This window comes from Betta splendens, chromosome 22 (genome assembly GCF_900634795.4).
Source record: "Betta splendens chromosome 22, fBetSpl5.4, whole genome shotgun sequence".
Classification (NCBI taxonomy): Eukaryota; Metazoa; Chordata; class Actinopteri; order Anabantiformes; family Osphronemidae; genus Betta; species Betta splendens.
Window position 1 is genome coordinate 12,389,478 of NC_040900.2, and position 17,354 is coordinate 12,406,831.

The 17,354-nt window shown below is 42.1% G+C and overlaps 1 protein-coding gene across 18 annotated transcripts in view; it reads left to right on the plus strand.

Moving 5' to 3' along the window:
- Nucleotides 1-17,354, plus strand: part of nrxn3a (neurexin 3a) — a 78,412-nt gene that overhangs the window by 19,467 nt on the left and 41,591 nt on the right. The window lies entirely within an intron of this gene.

The window sequence follows — 17,354 nt, forward strand, 5'->3', positions numbered from 1 at the left end:
ACACCGTTCACATGTATGAAATGGTAGTTTTAGTCAAATTGTAAATAAACCAATCAAAATCTGAGATTCTTTCACTTCCACTCTTGTGTGTAACTTGTTAAAAAAAAAAAACTACTATGATTTGAAGACTGGAGCAGGTGTGTGTAGCTGTGTGTGTTGTGTCTGTGTGGGGAGAATCGATGTCTCCTGGGGAGCAGAAATGAACTCACTCAATAGGTAATGAATTGTAGCTACATTATGCAGGGAGTATGCTAATCAGCTAATCAGGATTGATGCTCTACTGTGTACTCCTGTTAACCTTGAGGAGACGCTGATAATCAGGAGATGATGAGCACTGGGAATTCTCAGCGTGTAACCTCAACAGACTCTGGATGGTTCTGTTGAGGTGAATTTAACTATTGGTCCTGAGTCCCTTTCGGCAGATACTCAATATTAATCAGCAGTCAGACAAGCTTGTTCATACTGTAGGTGCAAACACCCTTATTTTGGCGGGGTCCAGTATTGATTTGATAAAATCAATAGCACTACTAGTTTTTACCGTAAGAGAAACACACACTGCTATGTCTCAAATTAAATGCCATTACATGAACACAATCTTATTTCTCCCTTCACATGTTCCATATCAGCTACTGTGCTCTGCTTCTTGGTGCCGTCATTTCCTCCTCTGTCTCCCAGCAATAACCCATCTTACACTGGTGCCCAGTCAACACCACCATTCACAGCCAGTGGTAACTCTGTTAGACCTGGACCTGTTTGGCCTGTTTCTAAACAACGCGTTGTGGTTCAGGGTTAGATAAATATACTAAGAAAAAAACAATGTTGTTTGTAATAAAAAAAACGAACTTACTAAATAACTGAGTTCAAACAAACCTGTTAAAACTAATTATTACTGTATAAAACAAATTTCTGGTATATATATATATATATATTAAGAAACTGGGATATATTCCCATATAAGGATCAACACAATCATATATATATATAAAACACACAGGTGTGTGTGTAACCATCAAATGGGAAATAGTTTGACCTTAAATAAACTTGTTCTGTATAATCGATGCAGGTTTTTCATCACAGAGCAAATATGTATAAATTGAATGAAATATATAAATATAGATAAATACACACAGGGAGTTTAGGTTTGGTGTTATGCGTGTGTTTATATGTAGAAATGATGATCTAAGTTTTAGATCATGAAAACATGTTTCTTAAAGCAGTATTTGTACATATAAACACAACATTTTAAATCTGCGCCTGCTCTGAGACATGACACTGATAGTCCCAGTCTTCACAGGTCCAAACGGAGCAGAGCTCAGTCCATCAGAACACTGCTGCATTGTTACACACAAGCACACAGCAAACTGTAACCAGTTCATCTAAAGACGCCAGCCCCAATAGTCCAATTGCCCCAGAGCAAACACATTTCAGGAGCAGAACAGTCCCCAGACGACATTTCAAAGAGGGCCTGGTGGGGGTGGGGGTGGGGGGGAGAACACGCTCTGGGGAAGAAAAACACAGCGTTGATCTGAGAAACGATTAAATCCAGATTCCTAGTGACAACCTCCCCCCCGGCCTGGGTAGAGGCGCAGGGAGAACGATGGAGGCAGATTATGAGCTAGAATGCACTGGTTATCTTAATTAAATTGAAGTGCATTTCATCCTCCTGCTATTGATTCGTGCCAGGGGCAGTGTGTGTATTTCTAAAGTCTGCATCACGGTGCAGGTTTAGAGGCAGTTTTCTTCTACGTTTTACTTCAGCAGACGTGACTTTTGCAGTCAATAAACTATTGAGATAGTCATTAAGAAAAACAACAAAGCTGAGCTGCAAAACAATGCACAGCTGCCAGACTCCATTTGCCCTGTAGTTGTATAAACGCATGACATGTGGTGCCATTTGAATGTCTGCATACTGTGTGTGTGTGTGTGTGTGTGTGTGTGTGTGTGTGTGTGTGTGTGTGTGTGTGTGTGTGTGTGTGTGTGTGTGTGTGTGTGTGTGTGTGTGTGATACCAGGCTGCATTGTTTTCCCACCTCCATTCATTTGCTGTAGAGAACTTGATGTTAACAGTTTTGTCAAACGCCCTGTGCTCCAGGCAACGCTGCTTAAGTATATCTTTGCAATTGAAGTGACCTGCTTTCTGCCAGGGCCTCTTTCCCATTACTGGGAGTGACATTTCATTTAGGCTCCATCATTCATCTTTTCCTCCCTCTCTCTCTCCCACTTTCTCTCTAGTTAGTCTCTCTTTCTCCCTTTATTCCACAATGTGTCATTCTGCCTTTACCGTTATATATGTACAATAATTTAATTAATAGAATATGGAACTATTATTAAAACCACAGCTGAAAAAATTACTTTGCTTTTGACCTGCGAATGAAGGACTTAAATATTTTCCTCTAAAATACTAAAATATCACTTCATAGACTTGTGTTTGTCAGAAGAGGGTTCTGGTGGATGAAAAAGCCAGGGAGACCAGAGATTGACTGATGCCTTCTACTGACTGGATGCTCTGACAATGGGACCGTTTGTGTCTTTACCTGGACTCCTTTCTGCTTCTTCACATCCTCCCACCATGTGGAGCAGTGGCACCACTGTAAGGTGGAGAAATTATCATTCATTCCTCCAACACACCCTGGTGGATTATTTGCCATTGGCTCACAGACAACAACTAGTGCTTCCTGGTTTCCTCTATACCTGCCCCAGCAGCGGTCAAGGTGAGAGGGGGCGGAGTCAGGGTGAGAGGGGGCGGGGCCAGCCTGCTGGAACGCAACTGCTACTGTACTTCAGCACCCACTCTAATATTCATTGAGTTGGATTCCTGTTTAGCTCCAGGTCTAGACCTGCATCTCTTCAGTACAGTACCTACAGAACCACTTATCTCCATCACATCTACAGCTTTTTGCTTTATTAATAAATACATTAATATGAGTTATTCATGGATGTGCACCAAATCTTGCAGGGACATGTAACATTACATTTTGCTTCCAGTAAGAAGTTTCTACAGTAGACCTCCCCAGAATGCAGTTCATAAGTCAAGGGGGTCGGTATGACACAGTGGATCACAAGTCTCTTCTGATGTTTCCTTCTTTGCAGTAGAACCGTCCTGTGCTTCGTATTCACATCCTTGTATATGTTCAAGCCTAAACAGCTCTATTTTGAAAAGCTTGGATGTACTTTAAGCATTGGAATAATTATCTTTCCATATTTGATCACGTCATCTTTTATGCGTCTGCTGGGAGGTTTGTCAAGTAGTTTGAAATTACATGATGCATCCCAGTGTATTCACCAGTTCATCACATTTTTATTATGGCTATTATAGACCTGCCTAGATAGAGAGCTATGTAGTGTGGTGGTAATGATGACTGGTCACGATGCGGAAGGAGATAAAACACTGAATCGATCAGAGCAGAGGATGTTTCTTGATGTCGTTCAGCTGCAATTAATTTTGAGGGTCTTGTTCAGTTTGCAAGTGTCATGAGAGACCAAGCCATTTATTCTCTGGTAATTTTGGACTTTTGGGGGCAGTGAAGCCGTGGAGGCTCCGTTTCTGGAGTCATTCTAGAATCACAGTGTGAGCAGCAGTTGTTCTTTCTTTGAAGAAACTTTAAAAACAATACTAGGATCATTACCTTCCACCCACAACATTAGTCATTTGATCAACACCTGAAGTGACATATGTTTGTTCTTCACGACAGGCGGCCTTTTACAGCTACTCGTAATTATTGTCCTCTCTGGAGGGAGCACTTTTACTGATCCCCCCGACACACACACACACACACACACACACACACACACACACACACACACACACACACACACACACACACACACACACACACACACACACACACACACACACACACACACACACACACACACAGAACGCTCTGCTTAATGCGTCAGCTAGACTTTACCTTTGTCTGCTGTTGATGCTTCTGCAGGTGCTGTGCTTCTGGAAACAAGGTCAGTGAGAGCACAGTTAATGAACCAAGTCTTAAAAGATACTAAAAGGTTCTGCAGAGCAAGAAAAACAAGACAATTTCTAATAACTCTACACAATTGGAATGTTCTCAAGCTAGTTATTGGGTGATAATGTTCTCATTATCATCATAATTCTAACAGCTTGACAGAGAGGGCCCTGCTCTACTTTTAGCCCTCCGGCACATAGTTGATGCAAAGCTACAGCATTGTTACAGTACATCTAGTTTCACACGCAACAGGACACGTCAGACGGTGAAGGGTTAAGCCTGGATTTTCCTCTATTTTAAACAGTTAAACCCAATAAAGTTGCTATGAAGGTTTATTCTGTCACCTGTGTCACCTGTGTGTAAACACTTATCCCGGATTAATTTGACCCAGGGTAAGTTATTTTTACCCATAAGAGGCTACAAGCTACAAAACAAAGTATATATACTGAGAATAATTTATTCATTATAAAGTTATTCATTATATTTGAATATAATTACCATGAATTCCTTGTTGACTCATATTAGCAGCCAACGACAAGTAAAGACAATTTAAACCATCATAATATATGTTAGATAAGTCTCTGACTGTTGTTAGTTCCTGATCCTGCAGTGATTATTATTTAAATCTTTTTATTTGTTTGTTCATGATTAGTTAGTGCAGACTTGATGTTGTTTGCTTTGATGCCACCCTGTGTCTGTGATTTTGTAAAGTAATTAAAATAATTTTGCCATTTAATTGCATCCAGCTTCCAGCAGGTTTTTTTCAACATTTGCCTTTTACACATTTTTCTTAAATGGCTTATTTACTCTTCAGCAATTCATAACTCCTTTTTATTTCTAATAAAATATGTATCTATACTTTTTTCTAGAGGACTAGAGAATAAAAACAACACTAAATGGTATTTGTGGAACGGAGCAAGTGGTGGATGGGCTCCGTGTCTGGTTGTGCCACGTTTGTTGGCTTCTTATAGAAACGTGTTCCTGGTGGAGGTGTGAGGCTGATGAGCAGACGTGGTTTCAATATGGATCACATACAGTAGATCTTATCTACTGCTGGATAATGTGTTGGTCACAGTTTGTCATTGTTTCATAGTGATGTCAGATGATTCTATTATAGGTCACTTTATAATCAGAACTGGTGTCTCTCATGTTGGTCTCACGTGTATGTTGAACAGTAGCAAAATGTCAAGATACAATTTGTTTATGTTATATATATTCGCTCTCTCTATATATATTTATGCTGCCTGTATATTAATATGTGCTGCCCTGTTGGGTGTCCGCAGACCGTGTGCTACAGTAGCCTGGCCTGTCTACTTCTCTGCTGTTGTGGCCCTGCACCTGTAGTGCTGCTCCGCTGTGGGTGTGTTGATGAGGTAACACACCGTGAACATGAGAACTGGAACCGTCCAAGTCTGGGACCGTTTCCAAACGTGTGCACACACACGCACGCACGCACATGCTGACACAACGTCTCTGTCCTTCTTGGAGCTACACCAAGTAGAAGTCGTCTCTTCCTGACTCATACCTGCAGGATACACGGTGCTGCTGGGGTTTTCTGATTTTGTAGTTAAGTTGTGTCTTTGTGTTTTATTTTGCACCGATTTTGTAAAAAGAACTCAGTAACAGACCTGTGTGTTGTTGGTATACGGAGTATGGAGGAAATCTCAGAAAGTATAGGAACAGAAGAACATTTCACTCCAACACTGTAAATGATCACATGTTTCACATCTACTTCATTATGGAAGCCTCATTAAGAGTTAAACCAGCACAGTATTGGTTACATTTTATTTTCTCAGTCGCTTTAGTACAATTCTCAGATCAGACTGAAATTCTAAAAACTATTTGTTCAATCTTCACATCATGATGTCACTTGTGCAGATAATCTAAGCAGTTTCTCACTACTTTGAACAAGTTGCAAATGCTTTGGTACATGCATTCAAATGATTCTGTACAATTCCCTGCTCTTTGCTACATTATCAATTGTTTATGTCATGTTGATCAAAATGTATTATATAGTTCACTGTGTACAGTAATAGTCTTACTCCTCAAAACATCTAGTCAGTAGTTCATCGTATAAGTCATTAACTGCAAAATGGTTGACCAAGTTGTCATAATGTGACAAACATGTTTCTATACATCTCCATTATATGTTTTTTTCTAAATCTGTCCTGATTTGGTAAATTGCTCTCAGGTGGCTTGACTTTCTCTAACAGAGGTGCATCTCATTAACCATTACCTGGCAAGTATTTATATATGGCTGGAGCACAACACAATGTTCTATGTCTGACAATGGTGTGCTTACTCATATTCCCATAATTGGTCCATACACAGAGCATCTTATCACCTTTCTAGAAACTTTCTACAGAGATCTCAACTCTGAAGAAGAGAGGGGTCAGAGTGGAGATCACCTGCCAAACTGTGTGATAGTTTGGGACAATGTGAGTTTTCATCACTCCAACACCATCAGGCATCAGGATGGAAAGTAATAATCACCAGCCACATAAACAAATGACCCTCCTGGCTGCCATTGTCCAGTCTCTTGCAATCAAACAAAAAGGTGTAACTTACATTTTACAGTAATTTTCATCCAAACTGTAGCCATAGTTTATGTCAGAACCTCCCTCCAAACTATACTGTAATATTGACAACATGACTAAGTAATTTGACTGTCTTGTTCGCAGACAATGACACAAGGACATGACATTCTGATGCCACTGACATGTTCAATTACATAAAAACTTAGTTTTGACAGATGAACTAAAGATTTTGAGCAAGTTACAGGCTTTTGCAAGAAATCTACAGTGTTTTGCTGTTTGTACAATTTGTTTTGAGAAATGCACACACATATTTGCAAATTTCAATTCTGATCAGAGAATTGTACTAAAGCGACTGAGAAAAACTGTAATAAAGTAATGCTATACTGTAACATCCTCCAGCCCAAAGCAGATCAAAATATTGCCCCATGTTACACTTTTTGACCCTACAGCTGGAGCATCATGGAAGCAAAGCACTTACAATATGTGTTTCATCCCATGAGTCTTTGTGATGACACCAAACAACATGAAACAGAAAAATCTATATTCACTGACAAACACCTTCAGTGTGTGTTTGTCCCCACGTGTCATGTTGTGCTTCCAGATGACCTGCCCTCAGTCAGTGAGAGCACAGACAGCAGTTGACTGATGCATCAATAATAGAATATTGGTCAGGCAGCCATGCGCACATACTGTACTGTACAGTACTTCTGGTTATATGATGAATGAAGATGCTTCCTGTATGTGAATGGCTGTGCAGGACGTCATACAAACACGCCATCCTTCCATCCATTCATCTGTAGCAGTTATGATGTACTGTACCAGTGAGCTTTAGAAAGCACAGGATCCATTTAATAAACTACATCTGACTTGGCAGAGTTCTAGATGTCAGGTCCAGTGATGGGTTAGTGTTTTTTTTAATTATTATTTTCCATTCTGTGATCATTCTATAAATGAACTAACTTTGTCTTACTGAGACCTTTGCTGCTCAATGCTTTGGTGCTCTCTGGTAGAAAATTTACTTCTAGACATTCTACAGTTTACTTCTATAACTTCCTTAAGTTGAATGCTATCACTTTCTATCTACTGTAAGTAGTTCCTAATTTATCCTGCTGGGTTAATCTAAAAGCCTAGGTTTTGATTTTCTGGTACATTACTCTAGAGCGCATGTTCAAAGTGACCTGAAGCATCTCTGACTCGAAGCTTTACCACAGAAGAAGGTTCTAAGCCTGGTCTTAAAGTAGAGCCTGACCTAAAGCTGGGTCCACAGAGGAGCTTGGCAGCTAAAGGCTCTGCCTCTATTTTACATGTAGAACCTATAGAACCACAAGTAGACCAGCTCTGAGAGAGAAGCACGAGGAGCGATGAGGTCTGGAAGACAGGATGGAGCTGATCATCAAGTGAGGAGATGCAGACAAGCTCTGTTCCTGAGTTCAGTCAGACTCTGGCTGCAGCATCTTGGATCAACTGGACTCAGTAAAACCTGAAGCTAACATTATGTCATCCAGACAAGCCGTCTGATCCTATTTGTCTATGGTGTTTTGGCCTTAGATAAAACCTTGGTTTTTGTTTCATATGTTTCATAAACATATTTAACTGAGCATCATCTGCATAGCAATGGAGTGTTTTCTAATAATCTTACCTAGAGGAGACATGTACAGTATAGACCAAACAGTATTGGACCAAGCACAGAACCCTGCGGAACGCTTATTTATGTGCATATGGAAGATTTATTATTGACATAAATGAACTGGAATCTGTTCAACAAAATAAGATTTAAATCATACCAGTGCTGTTCCTTTATTTCTGATGCTACTGTATGCTCCAGTCTCTGTGATAGAATGTTGTGATGTATTGTATTGTAGCTTTAAAATCCAACAGGAAGAAGAGAAACTGAAAAATAAATAAACATAACACATAAACACATGAGCATTTAAATTAAACTTTCTAAGTATTTAAAGAACTGAATATTCTAGCTTTGAGCAATATCAGATTTATTACACCTTTGGGTTGAACCTACACACAGTCAGGCCCAGCTCCTTCCTTTGGCTTCTGCTTCAGCTTTGCTTGAGTGTGACACTGCTGTCATCGCAGTACAACCCCACTTCACATTATTCAGTTCTCAGTGGGACCTTTGTGCAGCGTATCAGCAGCTTCATCTGGTGTTGCAGCCCATAGTCAGGGAGCAGTGGCAGGATGACACTGTCCACACATTATCTGTGTGTCATGTCCTTCTGAGCTGTGTGTGTGTGTGTGTGTGTGTGTGTGTGTGTGTGTGTGTGTGTGTGTGTGTGTGTGTGTGTAGCCAGCACCAGCCCAGATGTGGAGCGCAGTCTTTTATTGGCTGGATGGATCCTCTCTGTTGTGTCTTACACATTAAGACCGGTGGTTCTTCCATTGATTGAAGTCAAACTTCATATTGTCACTGCTCCTCATCAGGTGCCAGACAGCACTTACTCCTAATTTATTCTGATTTAGTCAAGTTTAGTCTAGTTTGTTCTTCTTTCAGCAGTTGATCCTTGGAGCAGTAGCTCAATTGGGGTTTGTTGTGAGTTCATCCTTTAGTTACTGCTATGACTCAACCTGTTTACAGTATATGATCCATGAAGTAGAACAGTAGTAAAACATAAATTTTACAGTCACGGTGGTGTTCACGGTTTGTGTTTTCATGCTGATAGATAGATAGATAGATAGATAGATAGATAGATAGATAGATAGATAGATAGATAGATAGATAGATAGATAGATAGATAGATAGATAGATAGATAGATAGATAGATAGATAGATAGATAGATAGATAGATAGATAGATAGATAGATAGATAGATAGATAGATAGATAGATAGATAGATAGATAGATAGATAGATAGATAGTTTGCCCTTGATATAAGTTGATTGATCTTTTTGTGATCACTTCTACATAACTAAACTTTAGAAGCAATAAAATAAGTAAATAATAAATAAATGAATTATTAAATACAAAGCATGATGGAAATGTTAAGTTACTGATGGTTTACTCAGTTCTGTGCCTAAACTCAACCATACAGTACGTTAATAACAGTGTAGTGAGACAAACTGGACTCTATAATGCTCTGTAGAAGGACATGAGCATCAACCACTGGGACCCTGAACCTGCTTCCCTCTGCGGCGCACCTAAACGTACTTCTCAGCTGAAAACGTGGAGGTTCGCTGAGCTTGCAGGCTTTGATGAACACGCTGCCTGAGTAAATGCGATCGTTGATAAGCTGTGTTTTGTGGATTTGAGTGTATGCATGTGTGTTTACCGAGGAGATTAGGGCAGTGGGCTCCAGCCCTATCTCAGCTGCCCAGTCGCACACGGTGACACCCCAGTCACATGACGAGTCAGAACGCGAGCGCTCCCTTATCTCGCCGCCTCCAGATCCCACACCCCCACACCCCCACCTGCCCCCCCCCCCCCCCCCATCCCATGCCCCATCCCTCCCTCCATCCCCTGCCCCTCTCCGTCTCCTGCCCCATCCTCGATTTCTCCCTTTAAGTTCTACTTTAATGAATCCGGCTTTGAATCAATCTGCAAAGCTCCCTCTGTTGTTGTTTTACATAGCGATTTAAAGGTAAGCCAAATATTTTATTTAAGCCCACAAATGACTGTTATTACTGCAAGAGCAGTGTCACACCCTGTATCATGTCCGCCCGTGTTCACGGGTGTGAAGGACAGACAGGGGAGTGAAATGCATTGGTTCAGAATGAAACCAGGGAACAGAGGAGCAAATGAGTGAATCAAGGCAGCGTGTGCTCCTACACACCAGCGCTGCCCCCACACAGCAGGCTCCATACATCATCCAGTGTATTTGTACACACACTGCCACCGATTTATCGGCACCTCCACTCTGGCATAAACACGTACAGTATCAGAAATATGAGACATCCGTCTTAGATGTCAATTGAATTGATTTATTAGAGAACACAATCGTGTTTTTGAACCCCAGTCATTCATTCTAAGAGATTGCTCATTAATATCCTACTATTTCCTGTTTTGATGGCCATTTCCTGGAGGAATCTGATGTTGCTGCACAGCCACACACAGGCTGCAGCGGGAGCATTGTGGTGAAGGGGGAGGCTGAGAGGTGATTATTACCGCTCCTTGGGGGCCTTTGTCTAGGCCCCATGAGAGGGAGAGGTTAACGCCACTTAGCCTCAGGAAGGCCCGCCGAGGCCCATTGTGTGTGATGGGCCTGCTCACCAACGGAGCCCCCCCCCACCACCATCCAGCACCTGTCAACTTCACAGCGACACAAAGGCCCACGTGTGTGTGTGTGTGGACAAACAAGGCCGTAAAATGGCTAATGCTTCAAGTGGAGAGTTCATCCTCCCTTTGATGGTCGGGGAAGTCAAGTAAATCACTATTTGTACAGTTAGAGTAATAGAATTAATTATTAAATTTATCTGGAGGCATCCTCCATAGTAAAAGCCATCAACATTCTCACTAAACTAGGAGCTGTGTGAAATATTTGTGTTACTGCACCTTTAGCAACCATAGACTAGACATTCAACTCTGCCCCGATGATCACAGGAGATGAGGAGGCATGATCCCTGCTGCTCCTCGTGAAAGTATCCACTGAAATCATCTTTTCTGTTCCCTGTACGAGTTTTAAAATAGTGAAACACACACACACACACACACACACACACACACACACACACACACACACACACACACACACACACACACACACACACACACACACACACACACCGCTGGCTGCAGGCCTGCGCGGAGGCTGACAGGTGTGTTATTATCCTGACCTCAACGTCTTCTCATTACGCCGCAGCGTGCAGGCAGCATTAGCGCTGCCACATCTCGTTGCTGGAGACGGACGCTCCTGCTCGCAGATAGTGACGAGTGCCCCCCTCACAAGTGTCTTTCAGAAATGAGTTTACTGTTGTGATTAATCGGGCCCTTGTGTCATTTGTCCCCCTCAAAATGCAATTATGTTTTTGACGTAAAGGACAAGCCGTCCATCAGATGAGCCTGATTAGGAATCAGAAAGAAGCGGTGACTGCCAGGGGAGACAGGCTACAGTAGGTGGGCCGCTCACATATCAACGTGTTATTTACTGTGAGGCAAATGCAGAGAAGCAGCAAAAGGAAATGAACGAAGGAAAAGAAAACCTTTGTCTGCAGCCTCGTATTTCTAGAGGCCAAACCAGAGCTTGTCTTGACACCAAGAGGAGCAGTGATTTGCAGGATAAACAGTGGTTTTGACTGAACTTTCTGTAATTAATCTGGGCCTTGCCATAATTTTAACATTAAATTTGTCATCTGTCATTTTTACTTAGGTTTTTACTTTTGTGTTGTTGGACGAGGAGTAAAAACAAACCCATCAAGTCTGATTAGCATCCAAACACCTCTCCACCTCTTCTTCTCCCACTCTCTCCATCAGATTTCACTCTTGCCTCTTTTAAATATGGCCCCCCACCACCCCCTCCTCCTCCTCCTCCTCCTCTGTTCTCACGTAACCATGGTGACCATCAGCTGAGAAATGGCAACCGTGGCCCTTCATTAGGAATCAAGACAGGCTCAGACAGCCCAGATAATAGCCAATAAGGAGGTGCGTGTGTGTGTGTTTTGGGCCGGGGGTGAGGGGCAATATGTTGGGCAGTTAATGAAAAGCCCCCAGGGGCTGAGCCAACCTTGCTGTCATGCTTCAGAGAGTTATGGATGTGTGTGTCAGGGTGTGGGAAGATGTGCACATGTGAACGTATGCGCGTGTCCACATGGCTGCTCCCGTCATGTGTTCACACCCCCAGCACGCTACACACAGTTATAAGTCCAACATACAGATTATTCATTCATATGTTGTTTATGCAGCATTTACACATATGCTAAAAAGTCATAGAACTGATGGATGTGTGGCTTCTTTCTTCAATCAAAGATCAGTTTTGCGAATAAAAATGATCCATTGATACAGTACATATTACTGATATGTGTTTGATCGTTTTACTGCTGATGGTGATGGTTTAGTGTTAGTATTGTGGACCGATGTTCTTGTTAACGGTCGAGCAGTGAAGCACGTCCCATCACGAACAGGTCATCATCCCAGATTCCTCCTGAACGAGGCCTCGTTGCACTGAGCTTGTGTGCAGCAGTAGCGTCCAGTCACGTCAGATTACAACAGATGATGGACCCACATCGCACACACTTACTGAATGTAGAGGAACGCAAACAAGATAAAACGTAGCACACGCATAGAAGCTGGAGGTTCATTGCTGAATCGGTGACATTGCTGCTGCCAGAGACAGTCTAAAGACGTTAGACGTCTGCACCACACAGCCCTTCATAGTGAGTCGTTAGCCGTTAGCATTAGCGTTTCTTCTTGTCTGTACCAATGAAAATGATGCAGGATGCCTCAGAAAGCCTTAAATGCTGACACCCAGTATCAGTGGACTCTGATCAGCGTGTGTGTATGTGTGTGAAGCCATTGTGTGAGCAGCTCAGCCTCTCCTCTCAGAATGCCATCAAAATGGCAGCACCTCTTCCTTTTCTTCTTTGGAGTTAATGCCTCAGTGGCTCCGTCCCCTCCTCCCGCTGCTTTTTTTCTGTTCCACACGCTCGTTCAGCGCAGACATCCCAGCGCACCATTGGTCAATCCGCCGAACAAATGGAAATCCACCAGCCTGCTGAAATTACTGATGGTTATCTTCCTTACCCCTCCTCTCCCCAATTGTCACCACAGCCATCTTTACGTACTCGCTCTGCTCAGCTCCTGCTCCTCAGCCGGTTTCACGCTGCAGTCTTTTCAGAGAGGCTTGAGGATTTACTATTTCACTACTATTTCATTGTCTATTGCCTCACGTCTCTTTCTCCACTTATATCAGGATGCCACCAGCATCACAGCTGTTCACAATATGGAGGCATCACAGTAAATCTTGCAAAGTGGTTCTTCTGGTGCAATGAGAGTCATAATAAAGATATGTGTTAGAATGTTTGGGTGGAGGCGCTTCCTTCACATTGTTATGCTTTTACCTATTACCTCAACCAGGCAAATCCACGCATCATGTGTCATTAGCCACAAACTAATCATCCTTTACATCACATCATATATATATAAATATATATATATATATAGATATATATATATGTATATATATAGTGAAATATTTTTAATATGCTGAGTGGGCACAGACCCAGGGTCAGCTTACATCCGGAGCTTGTGGGTCTGTAGCTGGAGCTCATGTATGTGAGGTTCCTTTATTTACTCTCATCAAAGTGAAAACATAGAGAAAGGCAAATGGGAATAGCCACAGTTTGTAATAAACAAATAAAACACGCAAGACCCCAAACACAAAAAACGCCAGAAACTGATTAGAACTTATCGAGACCAACCAGAGAAATGAACAATCACTAAAAAGGCTCAAAATGAACAATATATTCATCTAAGAAACAGAAAAAGACATTGACTCAATATTGATGTTAGCAATAAAATGTATGTTTTAATGTAACATAAAATGTTCATTATAATATCATATAATGAACATTATTAAAATGATAATGTGCAACATTACTGCAGCAGTAGCAAGCACACGTGCAGCTAATTGCAGTGATGTTCATGCATATGCACAGCTCACCTCCTCCGTGGCGACTTCTCCTTTTGCACTCACTGGACCATGTAATGGCTTCTCTTTGTGCGTCCCTGCCCATTTGTGTGTGAGTAGGTGCACAGCTGCGTATGAAAAGCCGCCTACATTACTTCATTAATAGAAATGATCCAGTGTCGATTGTGCTGACTAAAGCGACAGTGTGGTTGGCTTCTGCTCAGCCTCCACCCCGTGTTGTTTATCAAGAACTTGAGAAACTGAAAAACTGGTCAAATATTATGACTGAGATGTAGAGTCATTAAATGAGGATTAACGACAACACACATAATCAGACAACATTTCCACTAATTTGGTGCTTTGCAGTCTCCAGTTCCAGTAACTTACTGTAGCCTGAAGAACCCGGAGAACCCACCACACAGGCAGGTGGGAACCACAGGAGTGGAACCCACTCCCAGGACCTGCACCACTCGCACCCTGCGCTCTAATCACTGACTCTGGATCAGGATGACTGTGTTCTGAGAGGCCTTGTCACAGACCTACAGTGAGTTAATGAAAGCCCTGTAGTGAAGTGTTGCATCCCGGCTGTGATCGGCTGCTGGCTACGATCGTTGCAGTTCCACCAACATAGTGGTCCTACGAGTGTGTACGTGCGCACAGACTCAGCAGCCATTTTGTATTTCAGGTTCTTTGCTTCACCCTCTGTCTTACTGTGAGCCTGTAGGCGCTGGAATGCACCAGACTCATTATAAACTGGACGACCTAAGATAAAGCAGCTCCCACTTTCTCAGCCGTCTCTACCCAACATCACAGGAGCGTCCCCTCTTTAAACTCCTGTTGTAAGCAGGTGACACAGAGCAGCTCTGAGGTGGCTGATAATTATAAATATGAGGTTATTTTCTCTGTCTCCTGGTTAAATGTGGCCGACAGATGGACCACCCGTGGGTTTTAAATGCTCTCTCCTGAGCTGGAGCCAGATCACGCCTCTATGAAGTGTGTGTTCATCTGAGTTTGTGTTTCTTATACAGTACATGTAGCCAAAGGTCAAAGGTCATTCTGCGCATTTCTTGGGTAAAGTAACATTATAATAATACTAAAGATGAGGGTTTATTTCAGTCTGTTTTTTTGTTAATATACTAAATGAGGGCCAGAACAACAACACCAACCTTGACATTATTAAATGGATTTGGAATCACTGTCGTTATAACATTACATGACGTCATCTGGGATGTGACATATAATAATACATGGGAGATCATTTTTACCAACATTAGTGCCGTCATGCCTGCGTAAACACATTTTGACAGGACCTCAGACAAATATTTGAATCATTCCGTGTCATTATTCATTTGCACGCTGGTGTTTTTCTGTCAGTCCCTTCAGTAAATACATAATATCACCCCACACACTGGTTCATCACAGCCAGTCCTGCAAGAAAATCATAAATCATGACATCACAGGATTTAGTTTAACCTAGCGACTAACTGTCCATACTACAGTCGTTATATATTATATCTGTGGTTATTAATCACTGATTAAACCCCAAAATCCCTATCAGTCGCCCAATGTTGGGCTTTAAAACATACCTCTAACTTGTGAAACTCAAATTATTTGCACAAACCCACTGTTTGTCATTCTTCATAGCACATAGCTGCGCATAGTTGCCAGTTGTGGAAAACAGCTTTCACCTTCCCAACATAAGGGAGATTTACTGTGGCCATAACTCACCACCTCCTCCTGACATTTTTATGGATGACCCCTCGCGTGACTCATCTGAGCTCATGTATCATACAAAGGCTCTGAATGGAAACGCTCACAGCACCATTAAAAACCATTTTAAGCTGAGACCAACGTCTTCACTTCGTCCTTTATTCCTTTATTTTGAAGTCATTATCCTGCTTCTTTTCAGTAGCTTTGATTTTCTTCATATTTATCACATAGTGTAGTCAAACCCAACATTACCCATTTTCTCTCTGTATTATTTATTTTGCTGTATTTTTCTGCCGTGTGAGGCAGGTGAACGTTTCTATGGCTGAGCTAATACAAACACAGATAAAAAAACAATATGCATCCTGGGTGGATGAGTTGAATTCTTCCCTTTAGAATCAACCCGTGAACGGAGTGGGAGCCAGAAGCTCAACAGAGACTCAGTTGTTTTTGTTCACGCGCATCTAATGACACAGCTGGTTTTCACTCATCCAGGTGTGACACCAACTAAGGCCCATCTACAGCAACAATGGCCAATTGTTGCTCATTAGCGCCATAATCCTCCTCGTTCACGTTTTCCTCAGGGTCCACTGCTTCTGTTTGATCACATATTCAGCCTTGGATCCTTTGCAGTGCACATCTGAAAACAGCTTAGGTTAGTTTCTCAGTGAATTATCAGTTATGTTGCATCTGATCAATAACTGATCACGGTTCTAACACTAGAGGGGTTTGAGAAGAGATGAACAGGTCATGGACTCTATTTGTGGGTGAGTGTTTGAGAAAGTGATGCCTGAGGTGTCAGTGTGAAGCAGATGTGTGGGACGGTGCTTTAGACGGAGCCCGGCTGCATCTGGCTAATTGACGAGGATGTCGCCGATAACGACTGCCTTTGTTATTCTTCGGCTCATTTTCAGCCTTTCAAGCTTTAGCTTCTCCTTTCTTTCTTGTTGCTCTTTTGCCAAGGTCGTTCTCACACGGTGCACCTCGTCCTGCCTCCTCTTTGCCTCCCTCACATCTTCCTGCCTCTCTATCTGATCACAAGCATAACCACCGTGTCACAAGCCATGTATTTGACAGGAAATGGCAGTTTCCCTGGCGAGATTAGGCCTTTGATGTTGCTGATGATATCAGCGTGTGCTCTGCCTCTACGTCTCCCACAGGCAACATTCCTCCCTGTCACATATTTGTTCGCTGAAATGAACAGATCTGTATTCTTAAAGTTATTAGTGCCACTTGTATTAACTACAAACTAGTCTTGGTTTGTCCTATTTTCTTAAATTGGCTAAAAGTATTTATTCCTAAGACTTTTCTAATGGCAGCACAGTAACTGAACTGCTGAGTCTCAGTCAAAGTTGAGTTTAAGCACAAGACTCTTGAGATAGAGTTACAAAAAAAATCTGCGTTGGTCAAAATAAGACAGAAAACAGATTAAAAGACCAAAGAACCAGTTTCTGCTGTGACGACACGCTGGGTTTGGAAACAGCTACTGACGAGAGAGCAAGGCCTGAATGAAATGTGTGTTTAAGGAGACACTTGCCTCAAATGTCAGTTACTCTATCTGCTCTGGAGTGTGTT